The sequence below is a fragment of the Dasypus novemcinctus genome, chromosome 6 (genome assembly GCF_030445035.2).
Source record: "Dasypus novemcinctus isolate mDasNov1 chromosome 6, mDasNov1.1.hap2, whole genome shotgun sequence".
Taxonomy (NCBI): domain Eukaryota; kingdom Metazoa; phylum Chordata; class Mammalia; order Cingulata; family Dasypodidae; genus Dasypus; species Dasypus novemcinctus.
This window is the reverse complement of record NC_080678.1, coordinates 86,810,240-86,824,741: the sequence shown is the minus strand read 5'-3', so window position 1 is coordinate 86,824,741 and position 14,502 is coordinate 86,810,240. Positions and strand designations below refer to the sequence as shown.

Below are 14,502 nucleotides of genomic sequence, written 5' to 3'. Positions count from 1 at the left end.
TCCCTAAGTCACCAATGCCCACTGAGCTAGCCGTTTCCCTTTTTATTCTCACAGCCACGTTTAGGCTCTTATCAAAGGCTGGAATTTTGGAAGCCTCCTGCTTCTTTGCCTTATACAGCAAGGCTAATCTTCCTCAAACACTTTTTTTTTTTTAAAGATTGATTTATTTATTTAATTCCCCTCCCCTCCCCCAGTTTTCTGTTCTCTGTGTCTTTTTGCTGCATCTTGTTTCTTTTTCCACTTCTGTTGTCGTCAGCGGCACGGAAGTGTGGGCAGCGCCATTCCTGGGCAGGTTGCACTTTCTTTCACGCTGGGCGGCTCTCCTTACAGGTGCACTCCTTGTGCGTGGGGCTCCCCTACATGGGGGACACCCCTGTGTGGCATGGCAGTCCTTGCGCTCATCAGCACTGTGCATGGGCCAGCTCCACATGGGTCAAGGAAGCCCGGGGTTTGAACCGTGGACCTCCCATGTGGTAGATGGATGCCCTTTCCACTGGGCCAAGTCCATTTCCTTCAAATACTTCTTTACTCAAGCCTCTTGGCTACATTTAAAAAATACAAATTTCCATGGCTCCAGTAATTAGTGAAATATAATTTGGACACCTTAGGTTGCCCTCGAGACTTTTACAAGCTTATCTGTGGCTTCCTGCCTTCCCAGCCTTCTCTACACCTGCACTTTTAAAACTCCCTGCTCCAACTGGACTGATTTTCCACTGTCTCCCCACCAGACATCTGGAACTATTAAATCTCTGCATCCTGCCACAAGAACCCATTTTGTCTTTCACAATCCTGCCATTCCTCTAAGGCCCAGGCGAGCTAGACACCTTTGCGATACCTTCCCCAGCTACTTCCAAAGACCACAGGCTATTTCTATTTACCCTTGAAACTCTTGAAGCTGATCCTTCAGTGCCCCACATTGCCAAGCCCTGGACCTTATTTTATGTTTGTAATTTCGTATTATTTTTTTTTAAAGACGGTCTCCCAACTGTGTAAACTTGGCCAGACCCACAGAAAACCTGAACCCATCCCTGCTTCAGATCAACTGTAACTCATTTGCTGCTTAACTGACCTGCGGCACTAAATTTGCTTATGGATGTTTTATTACAATAAGCCTGGGTTGGAAACATCCTCAGAGATCATACTTAGTCTCCTATTTATTTCCATTCAGATCAAATCCACAAGAATATGTCAAACGTGTATTTTGTACAGAGCTCAAGCTCCTGGAGGCAGAGCCAGGGAAGATTTTGCCCTTTGCATCAAGGAAAGGCACATGCTGTGGGATTAAGTACACAGGACTGTAAAGGGAGGCAAGGAGAGTTAGGTGCCCTAAAAGGAGCAGAGACAAAGTGCTCTGGATGCTTAAAGAAGGAGAAAGGAATCCTGGGCTTGGCGTTTTACCCACAATATCCCCACATCCCAGCAAGGCATCCTGGCTATGCTGGGAGGGAAAAGACCAGGGTTTCCCTGGCATCTGCAGGCAGTGAGGATTTAACACTGCCAAAGGAGGGCTGAGGGGGGGAGGTGGCCTCTCTGGGAGAAGGCCCAGCAGCAGCCGCCATCAGGCTCAAGGCTGCAGCAGGGGGCAGAGTTCCTCACTGGTGCCTGGCTCACCCCCAGGGCCAGCACCCCTCCCTGAACACCTCCACCTTGGGATCAGGTATTTCCTAGGCTCTTGTCCTGCTGGCGGGCTCCTTCCTGGCTCCCCCAGCAGCTTGTGGTATGAACAGACATCAAAGTGATGACATTGAAGTGATTCCCAGTCTAACTTGCCAAGTGAGTTGCTCTTAGGAGAATGTTTACTGCTTCATTTTTGTTTCAAAATCCCCATCTGTGCCCATGAATTGGAGTTTGTCCAACTCACTCAAAGCACAAAACCAAATCTATATAAATTTCCCTGAATTGAAAGAGAGGACTTGAAAAGAACCCTTGTGTACGTGGACCCCTTCAAGTTAAGTATCATTAATTTCAAGGTGATAGCCTCTAGTCAACCTCCCTCTTCCTTTTGAGTTCAGTTCCCTTTGCTACTAATGCTAGTGAGGCTGTGGCTTACTGCCTTGCTTAGGAGTCAGGGTACTTTACCATCCTAAAGAATTGGTATTGACGCTTCCTTCTACCAGTCAAAGAGTATGAAGTTACTCAACTGCTCCCTTCTGTGCTTTGGCTTCCAGGAAGCCCAGAGTTAGGTTTTGTGCACTTACTCCAACCTACGGAGGCAAATTCTTTGCAGTTATATTTCTCTGCTCTCACCCTGTTACCTGATTTTGCCCCTCTCTTCTTTTGGGTTAATAAGTTTTGATCCTGTTATGTCTTTATATATATCCATTTGGAGTTCTGCTGAACCACCATTGCATCATTGCCCTGGTCACCTCTACTCTTTTTATAGGAAATTGGGCCACCCCCAGCCAGAGGAGGTCTAGCCATTTTCCCTTCAGGACTGAGCAGAAGGATTTTCTCCTCAGCGGTGAACTCTGATGGTAGCTCCTCCCAGACCTGCACCTTCTCTGAGCCCTCCCTGTAGGCTTCAGGAGCCTTCTGCATTAATTGGGCTCCACATTAGGGCCTGGCCCTCTAAACTCTTGAAAGGACTTCTATTTCCATTTCCCCCCATCTCCAAGCTCTTCTGTCTCAGAGGGAAAGCAGCATCCCTGAGAGCTTCTTGGTGAGGGCCTCCTTCCTGCCCTCTCTTCACAGGACCCTGGCACGCTGGCAACTGGGCCTGGTAGGCTGGGCTAGTCTCAGCGTGCCTGGTTGCCCTGGTAATGTAGGCGGGGCTAAGCTTACCAACTGCCAGTGGCAGTTATTCAAGAACATTCCATTGAACCTCATCTGCCTGAGGGCTTGATTCCGTAGCAACTGTTTAACTGCATTTTACAGAGGAGAGATGTGGGCTAGTCTCAGCAGGCCTGGTTGCCCTGGTAATGTGGGTGGGGCTAATCTTACCAACTGCCAAGGGCAGCTATTCAAGAACATTCCATTGAACCTCATCTGCCCGAGGGCTTGATTCAGTAGCAACTGTTTAACTGCATTTTACAGAGGAGAGATGTGGCTTGGTGAGAGTCATTTAAGCTAGCACTAACACTAGGTATCCTCCCTCCATGCCCATTTGTGGTCCTCTATGTCACAGCATCTGCCACTAATAGCTCCAGTGCCATCTCAAGGGCTAAATTGGCCCAAGTGCATCTCAGAGCTCTTACCAGATGGTCAAACGTGGCCTGACTCTGACCCAGGAGAAAAATCTAATGAGGGTAAGATTTCCAAAGTGTGGCCTGAGGACGCCTGAATTGGGATAGTCTCAGATGCTTGTTTCAAAAGTGAAATCCAGGCCCCACTCCTTACCCTATCTCCTGGAGGTGGACCTCAGAATATGTCTGAGGAGCCTCCCAGGTGATACTGATTGTATGTGCTTTGAGGACCACTGAGGCAGGGGATGGGTTGCAGGAATAGCAGAAAACTATAATAGTTACAGCTAATTTTCAAAAAAACACTTTTATTACCTACAATAAAATGTGGCCATTTAAAATGTACAGTTTGAAGAGTTTGGGTGAATGTATATGCTCGTTTAACAATTACCACAATCCAAATAAAGAACATTTCCCTCATGCCCCTTTGCAGTCAGTCCACACCCCCAGCCCCCAAACCTCACTTATCTGCTTTCAGTTAGAAATTAGTTTTGTCTTTTCTAGAGCTTCATATAAACACTATTATACAGTATGTCCCTTTTTTGTGTCTGGCTTATTTTGCTCAGCCTAATGTTTTGGAGACCATTTTGTTGAATTTATCAATAGTTCATTCCTTTTTACTGCTGAGTGATACTCCATTCACCTATTGTGGTTTGGGCTGTTTCCAGTGTGGGACAGTACATACAAAGTTGTTATAAGCGTTCTGCAATCATCTCAAGTTAATTTTTGTGTCTGGTGTGATGTAAGTGTAAGGGTTGAGATCCACTTTTTTTTTTTTCAGTATAGGTATCCTGTTCTAGCACCATTTATTGAAAAGAATCTCCTTCTCACCCTGCCTCTTAAATTATCTTGCCAGCTCTGTTGAAAGTCATTTGACCATATATATGTGGGGTCTGTTTCCAGATTTGTCATCAATCTACATAGCTACCTTTAAGCCAATTCCCCATTATCTTTATTACTGTAGCTTTACAGTAAATCTTAGAAATCAGGCAATGTCAGTCCTCCAACTTCTATTCTAGGTTCTTTGCATTTCCATGTAAATTTTAAAGTCAGCTTGTCAATTTCTACGAAAAGCCTCCTGGGATTTTGATAAAGATTGCATTAAATCTGTAGATCAATTTGCGGAAAAGTGACATCTGAATGTTGACTCTTTCAGTCCATAATTATGGTATGTCTATTTTAGTCTTTCTAAATTTCAGCAGTGTTTTATAGGTTTTCATTATACGGATTTTCCATATATTTGGTTGAATTTATTCCTAAATATTTCATGTTTGGGCTATTATTGTGTCATTTTTCCAATTGTTTGTTGCTAGTATGTAGTATATAGAAACAACTGCTTTTTGTTTATTGACCCTGTATCCTGCAAACTTGGCTAAACTCTTACTAATTGTAGTAGCTTTATGATGGATTCTTAAAGATTTTCTACACACCTGATCATATCAGTGTAATTTGGCAAGACTACCACAGAAGTCATGTTGTGTCCCTCTCAGTGCATCATGTTGTGCCCCTCTCAGTGATAGCCTCTAGTCAACCTCCCTCTTCCTTTTGAGTTGAGTTCCATTTGCTACTAATGCTAGTGAGGCTGTGGCTTACTGCCTTGCTTAGGAGTCAGGGTACTTTACCATCCTAAAGAATTGGTATTGACGCTTCCTTCTACCAGTCAAAGAGTATGAAGTTACTCAACTGCTCCCTTCTGTGCTTTGGCTTCCAGGAAGCCCAGAGTTAGGTTTTGTGCACTTACTCCAACCTACGGAGGCAAATTCTTTGCAGTTATATTTCTCTGCTCTCACCCTGTTACCTGATTTTGCCCCTCTCTTCTTTTGGGTTAATAAGTTTTGATCCTGTTATGTCTTTAAATAGATCCATTTGGAGTTCTGCTGAACCACCATTGCATTATTGCCCTGGTCACCTCTACTCTTTTTATAGGAAATTGGGCCACCCCCAGCCAGAGGAGGTCTAGCCATTTTCCCTTCAGGACTGAGCAGAAGGATTTTCTCCTCAGCGGTGAACTCTGATGGTAGCTCCTCCCAGACCTGCACCTTCTCTGAGCCCTCCCTGTAGGCTTCAGGAGCCTTCTGCATTAATTGGGCCCCACATTAGGGCCTGGCCCTCTAAACTCTTGAAAGGACTTCTATTTCCATTTCCCCCCATCTCCAAGCTCTTCTGTCTCAGAGGGAAAGCAGCATCCCTGAGAGCTTCTTGGTGAGGGCCTCCTTCCTGCCCTCTCTTCACAGGACCCTGGCACGCTGGCAACTGGGCCTGGTAGGCTGGGCTAGTCTCAGCGTGCCTGGTTGCCCTGGTAATGTGGGCGGGGCTAAGCTTACCAACTGCCAGTGGCAGTTATTCAAGAACATTCCATTGAACCTCATCTGCCCTAGGGCTTGATTTGGTAGCAACTGTTTAACTGCATTTTACAGAGGAGAGATGTGGGCTAGTCTCAGCAGGCCTGGTTGCCCTGGTAATGTGGGTGGGGCTAATCTTACCAACTGCCAAGGGCAGCTATTCAAGAACATTCCATTGAACCTCATCTGCCCGAGGGCTTGATTCAGTAGCAACTGTTTAACTGCATTTTACAGAGGAGAGATGTGGCTTGGTGAGAGTCATTTAAGCTAGCACTAACACTAGGTATCCTCCCTCCATGCCCATTTGTGGTCCTCTATGTCACAGCATCTGCCACTAATAGCTCCAGTGCCATCTCAAGGGCTAAATTGGCCCAAGTGCATCTCAGAGCTCTTACCAGATGGTCAAACGTGGCCTGACTCTGACCCAGGAGAAAAATCTAATGAGGGTAAGATTTCCAAAGTGTGGCCTGAGGACGCCTGAATTGGGATAGTCTCAGATGCTTGTTTCAAAAGTGAAATCCAGGCCCCACTCCTTACCCTATCTCCTGGAGGTGGACCTCAGAATATGTCTGAGGAGTCTCCCAGGTGATACTGATTGTACGTGCTTTGAGGACCACTGAGGCAGGGGATGGGTTGCAGGAATAACAGAAAACTATAACAGTTACAGCTAATTTTCAAAAAACACTTTTATTACCTACAATATAATGTGGCCATTTAAAATGTACAGTTTGAAGAGTTTGGGTGAATGTATATGCTCGTTTAACAATTACCACAATCCAAATAAAGAACATTTCCCTCATGCCCCTTTGCAGTCAGTCCACACCCCCAGCCCCCAAACCTCACTTATCTGCTTTCAGTTAGAAATTAGTTTTGTCTTTTCTAGAGCTTCATATAAACACTATTATACAGTATGTCCCTTTTTTGTGTCTGGCTTATTTTGCTCAGCCTAATGTTTTGGAGACCATTTTGTTGAATTTATCAATAGTTCATTCCTTTTTATTGCTGAGTGATACTCCATTCACCTATTGTGGTTTGGGCTGTTTCCAGTGTGGGACAGTACATACAAAGTTGTTATAAGCGTTCTGCAATCATCTCAAGTTAATTTTTGTGTCTGGTGTGATGTAAGTGTAAGGGTTGAGATCCACTTTTTTTTTTTTTCAGTATAGGTATCCTGTTCTAGCACCATTTATTGAAAAGAATCTCCTTCTCACCCTGCCTCTTAAATTATCTTGCCAGCTCTGTTGAAAGTCATTTGACCATATATATGTGGGGTCTGTTTCCAGATTTGTCATCAATCTACATAGCTACCTTTAAGCCAATTCCCCATTATCTTTATTACTGTAGCTTTACAGTAAATCTTAGAAATCAGGCAATGTCAGTCCTCCAACTTCTATTCTAGGTTCTTTGCATTTCCATGTAAATTTTTTTTTAATTGACTTTGTAATAATATTACATTAAAAATATATATGTGAGGTCCCATTCAACCCCATCCCCCCACCCCCCCTCTCCCCCCCCAACAACCCTCGTTCCCATCATCATGACACATCCATTGGATTTGGTAAGTACATCTTTGGGCACCTCTGCACCTCATAGACAATGGTCCACATCATGGCCCATACTCTCCTCCATTCCATCCAGTGGGCCCTGTGAGGATCCACGATGTCCGGTGATCACCCCCGAGGCGCCATCCAGGGCAGCTCCACGTCCCAAATATGCCCCCACCTCTCATCTCTTCCTGCCCTTCCCCATACCCATCGTCCACCATGTCCACTTTTCCCAATCCAATGCCACCTCTTCTATGTGGACATTGGATTGGTTGTGTCCATTGCACCTCTATGTCAAGAGGAGGCTCAGATTCCACATGGATGCTGGCTGCCATATTCCCATTTTCACTTGTAATCACTCTAGGCTCCATGGTGTGGTGATTGTCCTTCTTCAACTCCATCTTAGCTGAGTGTGGTAAGTCCAATAAATCAGATTGTAGGTGCTGGAGTCTGTTGAGGCTCAGGACCTGGCTATCACATTATCAGTCCAGAGATTCAAATCCCCTAACTATATCTTAAACCCCAACGTTAACTGCACCTCCAGCAGATTAGTATGAAAGTCTTATGAAGGGAGATCCCATCTGAGTCCAGATTCATCACACATAAACACCATTTCCAGAGAGGGGCCATCTGCCCTGGTAGTAAACCCCATCGGCCATGACCATAACTCTCATGGGTCTCTTTAGCCTTCATAGGAACCAATATCTGGGGGTTGTATCTGCTTTATCTGTCTCTCTGACTCTGCTCAGTTGTGCATGAGGGCAATCCTTCTGCCAGCCTCCAGACTCTTTTTTAGAAACTCGTAGCCATATAAACTCATTTCTCCTTTCCATTTCCCCCTTACTTTAGGTCAAACAGCATTTTAAAGTCATATTATTTTATGTAGACATGGATATTCTGCTGATCCGCATTGAACATTCCATATAAGGTCCTTTTCCAGTTGCATCATCAGTTGGTATTTGATAGTGGTCCCTGGTTGCCAGGGAGGCTCATCCCTGGGTGTCATGTCCCACGCTGGAGGGAAGGCATTGCATTTACATGCTGAGTTTGGCTTCGAGACTGGCCACATTTGAGTAACATGAAGGCTGACAGGAGGAAATTCCCAGGCACAATGTTGCTCTAGGCCTTGTTCTTATTTTAGGTTTATCAGCTCACAAGCATAGTCATTAGCATCAGGGGCTCACTGTTGAACCCTCACTCCCTCCCGGTCCCCGCCGCTGTACCTGGGAGACTATCGCTGCTCCCCTAGGGACCACGACAGAGCACCACTGGCCAGGAACCCAGTACCCCCCCTGCTGGGTTTTTAATTGTTGCCACTATGAGTATATCCAATCATTACCATGCACCCTGGACATATGTTCTGTACAGCTCCCTGTCAGCCATATATCACCTGTCATTGGTATCCCATACCAGTATCCCTCCATTGCCATTGTTGAAACACTCTGTGATCCAGAACTCCCCGAAATTTGAAGCCCAATATAATGTCATGGTCCCTTACTAGGGAATGGCATATAGCGATGGGTTTAAAGGATAGATAAAGAACTTGGATAAAGAACTTAGATAAAGAATGTTGACTTGAAAAAATTCCACATCCTATCCTTTTTTTTTTCTTTTCTTTTTTCCCCCCCCCCCCTAATTATTCAGCATTTCTTCATAGGAGTCCTAGACCACAGCAATGCATATATATAATATACAGCACTCCCATACATCCACCACAACACCTTTTTCCTTCTACAGCGATACTCTTACACCCTATTCACATCATATTTACTTAAGGTGATGTACAGAGTCTGAGATATTAGCTTTCTAACATGGTAATATCTGTGCTTACATTATGGTGCATACTTTAGGATACACAGTTCTTTACATTTTTAGTTCTCCTATGTTTTACATTATGGTTTACATTATCAGTCTGTCGTCTCCTATATGTTATGGTGTAATATTACATGTTTTATATCCATCCTTATGTACTCTCAAGAAACTCCTCCCTTGCCCCCCATTTACTTTGGTTCCACACATTTAACGTCCATTTTCCCTTCCACCTTGGTGCCCACAGTGACAGCCAACCTCCGTTTCCTGAGGGGCCACTTCCAGAGATAGATGGAATAGTGTTTAGGGCCTAACTTGCTCATCTGCCCCAATGCCCTGGGAGCCACCCTTTCTCTCGAGGGATAGAGTTCCCTCTATTTGGTGGCATTAGTCCTCCCCAGGATGTGGGTCCACCCCCACTCTCACTACTTGGGATTCTACCCCATGGTGTCACCCACTCTGGCAGAATGAGCATTTAGACATTCCCCAGGAGCCCGTCCTGCATCAGACCCTCCCCTCCGAGCATTCTAAACAGGTAACCCTCTTTATTATATTTTGATATTATTTTCTCGGCATTTTACTCTCCACCACCTCCTAACCCTCTCCTGTGTTCGTATGCTACCCCTCCCTCCCCCCACTTTTGGGCAACATTACCCAACCGTCCCTCCCCAGCCACCCTCAAACCCGTAAAGCCCCAACCAAAGGCAACCCCTTGCCCCCATTTTATCTCTTCTTTGTGCTCATACTTACCACCATCTCGTCTTAAGTTCCACCCCTGCAGACATCGGCTCATATCCTTCCTCCACCCTCCGATTTCCTGTAAGCCTATCATTCAGTCTCTTGCTATCTAGGGCAGCTTGTTTATTTCATATCATTGAGGTCATGTAGTATTTGTCCTTCAATGTCTGGGTTGCTTCACTCAACATAAGGTTCTCAAGATTCATCCATGTTATCACATGTGTTTGCAGTGTGTTTGTTCTTACAGCTGAGTAGTATTCCATTGTGTGTATATACCACATTTTATTGATCCACTCATCTGTTGATGGGCATTTGGGTTGATTCCAACTTTTGGCAATAGTGAACAATGCTGCTATGAACATTGGTGTACATATATCGGTTTGTGTCCTTGTTTTCAGTTCTGCTGGGTATATACCCAGCAGTGGTATTGCTGGGTCATATGGCAAATCTATGGCTAGTTTTTTGAGAAACCGCCATACTGTCCTCCAGAATGGTTGGATCCTTCTGCATTCCCACCAGCAGTGGATGAGTGTTCCCCTTCCTTCACATCCTCTCCAGCACTTGTATTCTTCTGTTTTTTTCATAGCTGCCAATCTTATGGGTGTAAGATGGTATCTCATTGTAGTTTTGATTTGCATTTCCCTGATAGCTAGAGATTTGGAACATTTTTTCATGTGCTTTCTTGCCATTTGTATTTCTTCTTCGGAGAAGTGTCTGTTTAAGTCTTTTTCCCATTTTTTAAATGGGTTGTTTATCTTTTTATTTTCAAGATATAGGAGTTCTTTATATATGCAAGTTATAAGTTTCTTATCAGATATATGGTTGCCAAATATTTTCTCCCACTGTGTGGGCTCCCTTTTTACTTTCTTGACAAACTCCTTTGAGGTGCAGAAGGCTTTAATTTTGAGGAAGTCCCATTTATCTATTAGTTCTTTTGCTGCTCGTGCTTTTGGTGAGATATTCATAAATCCATTTCCTATTACAAGGTCCTGTAGATGTTTCCCTACACTGCTTTCTAAGGTTTTTATGGTCTTGGCTCTTATATTTAGGTCTTTGATCCATCTTGAGTTGATCTTTGTATAAGGTGTGAGATGGTAATCCTCTTTCGTTTTTCTACCTATGGCTATCCAGTTCTCCAGACACCATTTGTTGAATAGGCTACTGTCTCCCAATTGAGAGGGTTTGGTGGCTTTATCAAATATTATGTGGCTATATATGTGAGGTTCTATATCAGAGCTTTCAATTCGATTCCATTGGTCTATGTGTCTTTCCTTATGCCAATACCATGCTGTTTTCACCACCGTAGCTTTATAGTATGTTTTGAAGTCAGGTAGTGTGATTCCTCCAATTTCGTTTTTCTTTTTCAGTATGTCTTTGGCTATTCGGGGTCTCTTTCCTTTCCAAATAAATTTCATAGTTAGATTTTCTAGTTCCTTAAAGAAGGCTGCGTTGATTTTTATTGGGATTGCATTGAATGTGTAGATCAGTTTTGCTAGGATAGACATCTTAATAATGTTCAGTCTTCCTATCCATGAACAAGGAATAGTCTTCCATTTATTTAGGTCTTCTTTGATTTCCTTGAACAATCTTGTATAATTCTCGTTGTATAAGTTCTTTACCTCTTTAGTTAAATTTATTCCTAAGTATTTGATTTTTTTTATTTACTATTGTGAATGGTATTTGTTTCTTGATTTCCTCCTGATCTTGCTCATTATTGGTGTACAGAAATGCTACTGATTTTTGCGCATTGATCTTATAACCTGCGACTTTACTAAACTCATTTATGTGTTCTAGAATCTTCGTTGTAGATCTCTCAGGGTTTTCTATGTATAGGATCATGTCATCTGCAAATAATGAAATTTTGATTTCTTCCTTTCCAATTTGAATGCCTTTTATTTCTGGTTCTTGCCTCAGTGCTCGTGCAAGTACTTCTAAGACAATGTTAAATAGGAGCGGAGACAGTGGGCATCCTTGTCTTGTTCCTGAGTTTAGAGGGAAGGAGTCTAGGATTTCTCCATTGTAAACAATATTGGCTTTAGGTTTTTCATATATACTCTTTATCATGTTCAAAAAATTCCCTTGTATTCCAATCTTTTGGAGTGTTTTTATCAAGAAAGGGTGCTGTATTTTGTCAAATGCTTTTTCTGCATCAATAGATATAATCATGTGATTTTTTTCCTTCAATCTGTTTATATGGTGTATTACATTGATTGATTTTCTTATGTTGAACCATCCTTGCATACCTGGGATGAATCCCACTTGGTCGTGGTGTATAATACGCTTAATGTATTGTTGAATACGATTAGCAAGTATTTTGTTAAGTATTTTTGCGTCTAGGTTCATCAGAGAAATTGGTCTGTAATTTTCCTTTCTTGTGATGTCTTTGTTTGACTTTGGTACTAGGGTAATGTTGGCATCATAGAAGGAGTTGGGTAATGTTCTTTCCATTTCAATGTTTTGGAATAGTTTCAGCAGGATTGGTGTCAGTTCTTTCCAGAATGTTTTGTAGAATTCACCTGTGAAGCCATCTGGCCCTGGGCTCTTCTTAGTTGGGAGATTTTTGATAACTGATTCTATCTCTCTGCTTGTGATTGGTTTGTTAAGATCATCAATTTCTTCTTTCGTCAATATGGGCTGCTTATGTGTTTCTAGGAATTTGTCCATTTCCTCTAGATTGTCATTTTTGTTGGAATATAGTTTTTCAAAATATCCTCTTATGATAGTCTTTATTTCTGTTGGGTCAGTGGTGATATCGCCTTTCTCATTTCTTATTTTGTGTATTTGCATCTTCTCTCTTTTTTTCTTTGTTAGTGTTGCTAAAGGTTTGTCAATTTTGTTAATCTTCTCAAAAAACCAGCTCTTGGTCTTGTTTATCTGTTCAAGTGCTTTCTTATTTTCTGTTTCATTTAGTTCTGCTTTTATCTTTGTTATTTCCTTCCTTCTTCTTCCTGTTGGGTTACTTTGTTGTTGTTTTTCTAATTCCTTCAAATGTGCAGTTAGTTCTTCAATTTTTGCTCTTTCTTCTTTTTTGATATATGAATTTATGGCTATAAACTTCCCTCTCAGTACTGCTTTTGCTGCATCCCATAAATTTTGGTATGTTGTGTTATCATTATCATTTGTTTCAAGGTAGTCATTGATTTCTTTTGAGATTTCCTCTTTGATCCACTGTTTTTCTAAGAGTGTGCTGTTTAATTTCCAAATCGTGGTGTGAAATCTGGGCCTCTGTCCCTTGCAAATCTCCAGCTTGACTCCACTGTGGTCAGAGATAATGTTTTGTATGATTTCAATCTTTCTGAATTCGTTCAGCCTTTCTTTGTGGCCTAGCATATGATCTATCTTTGAGAATGATCCATGTGCGCTTGAGAAAAATGTATATCCTGCTGTATTTGGGTGTAGCGATCTATATATGTCTATTAGATCGAGCTCCTCTAATATACTATTCAGATGTTTTGTTTCTTTGGTGATTCTCTTTTGAGATGTTCTGTCCAGAGTTGATAGTGGTGTATTAAAATCCCCCACTATAATTGTAGATGTATCTATTCTTTCACTTAGTTTTTCCAGTGTTTGCCTGACGTATTTAGAGGCACCCTTGTTAGGGGCATAGATATTTATGATTGTTCGATCTTCTTGACAGATTTTCCCTTTCACTAAAATGTAGTATCCTTCTTTGTCTCTCACAATTGTTTCACATTTAAAGTCTATTTTGTCTGATATTAATATAGCTACTCCTGCCTTTTTTTGGTTATTGTTAGCTTGTATGATTGTTTTCCAGCCATTCACTTTCAATCTCCATGCGTCTCTGGGTCTAAGATGTGTCTCTTGTAGACAGCATATGGATGGGTCATATTTCCTTATCCAATGTCCCAGTCTGAATCTTTTGATAGGTGAGTTTAATCCATTGACATTCAGTGTTATTACTATCAAGGAATTATTTGTGTTAGCCATATTTTGATTGGATTTGTGTTTGTCATATTTTGTTTGTATATTTTTTTGGTCTTTTTTGTTGTTGTTGTTGGTCTTATACTCTCCTCCAACTTTGCCTTTCCTGTTTTTTCCTTTCTTCCTGCAGAACTCCCTTTAGAATTTCTTGAAGGGGAGGTTTCTTGTTGGTATACTCTTTCAGTTTCTGTTTGTCTGTGAATATTTTGAACTCTCCATCATGTTTGAATGCTAGTTTAGCTGGATAGAGTATTCTTGGTTGGAAGTTTTTTTCCTTTAGTACCTTGACTATATCATACCACTGTCTTCTTGCCTCCATGGTTTCAGAAGAGAAATCAGCACTTAATCTAATTGAGCTTCCCTTGTATGTGATGGTTTTCTTTTCTCTTGCTGCTTTTAAGATTTTCTCTTTGTCTTGAGCCTTGGATAATTTGATAAGTATATGTCTTGGGGTGGGCCTGTTGGGGTTTATGACTTGTGGAGTGCGCTGTGCTTCTTGGATATGTACATCTGTCTCTTTCAGTAGATTTGGGAAGTTTTCAGCCATTATTTCCTGCAACACTCCTTCTGACCCCTTTCCCTTCTCTTCACCTTCTGGAATGCCTATAATACGTATGTTTGAGCGTTTTGCATTGTCATTCAGGTCCCTAAATCCTAATTGGATTTTTTCTATCTTCTTATTGACCCCTTCTACTATCTGTTTGATTTCTGAGGTACTGTCTTCCACATCACTAATTCTCTGCTCTGTCTCTTCTAGTCTGCTGATATTTGCTGCAAGTGTATTTTTGATTTCTTGAACTGTGGTGTTCATTCCCATCATATCTGTTATGTTTTTGCGTATGTCTGCAATTTCCCCTCCAAGTGATGTCTTCATGTTGTTAACCTCTTTCATTACTGCATCAAATTTGTCGGTGATAAATGTTCTGAGTTCTTTCATTGCTTGTGCCA

At 42.2% G+C, this 14,502-nt stretch overlaps 1 long non-coding RNA gene across 8 annotated transcripts in view; it reads left to right on the top strand.

The window, feature by feature from the left end:
- Positions 1-14,502, top strand: part of LOC111762511 (uncharacterized) — a 57,413-nt gene that overhangs the window by 16,724 nt on the left and 26,187 nt on the right. The gene's annotated exons all lie outside the window — the stretch shown is intronic.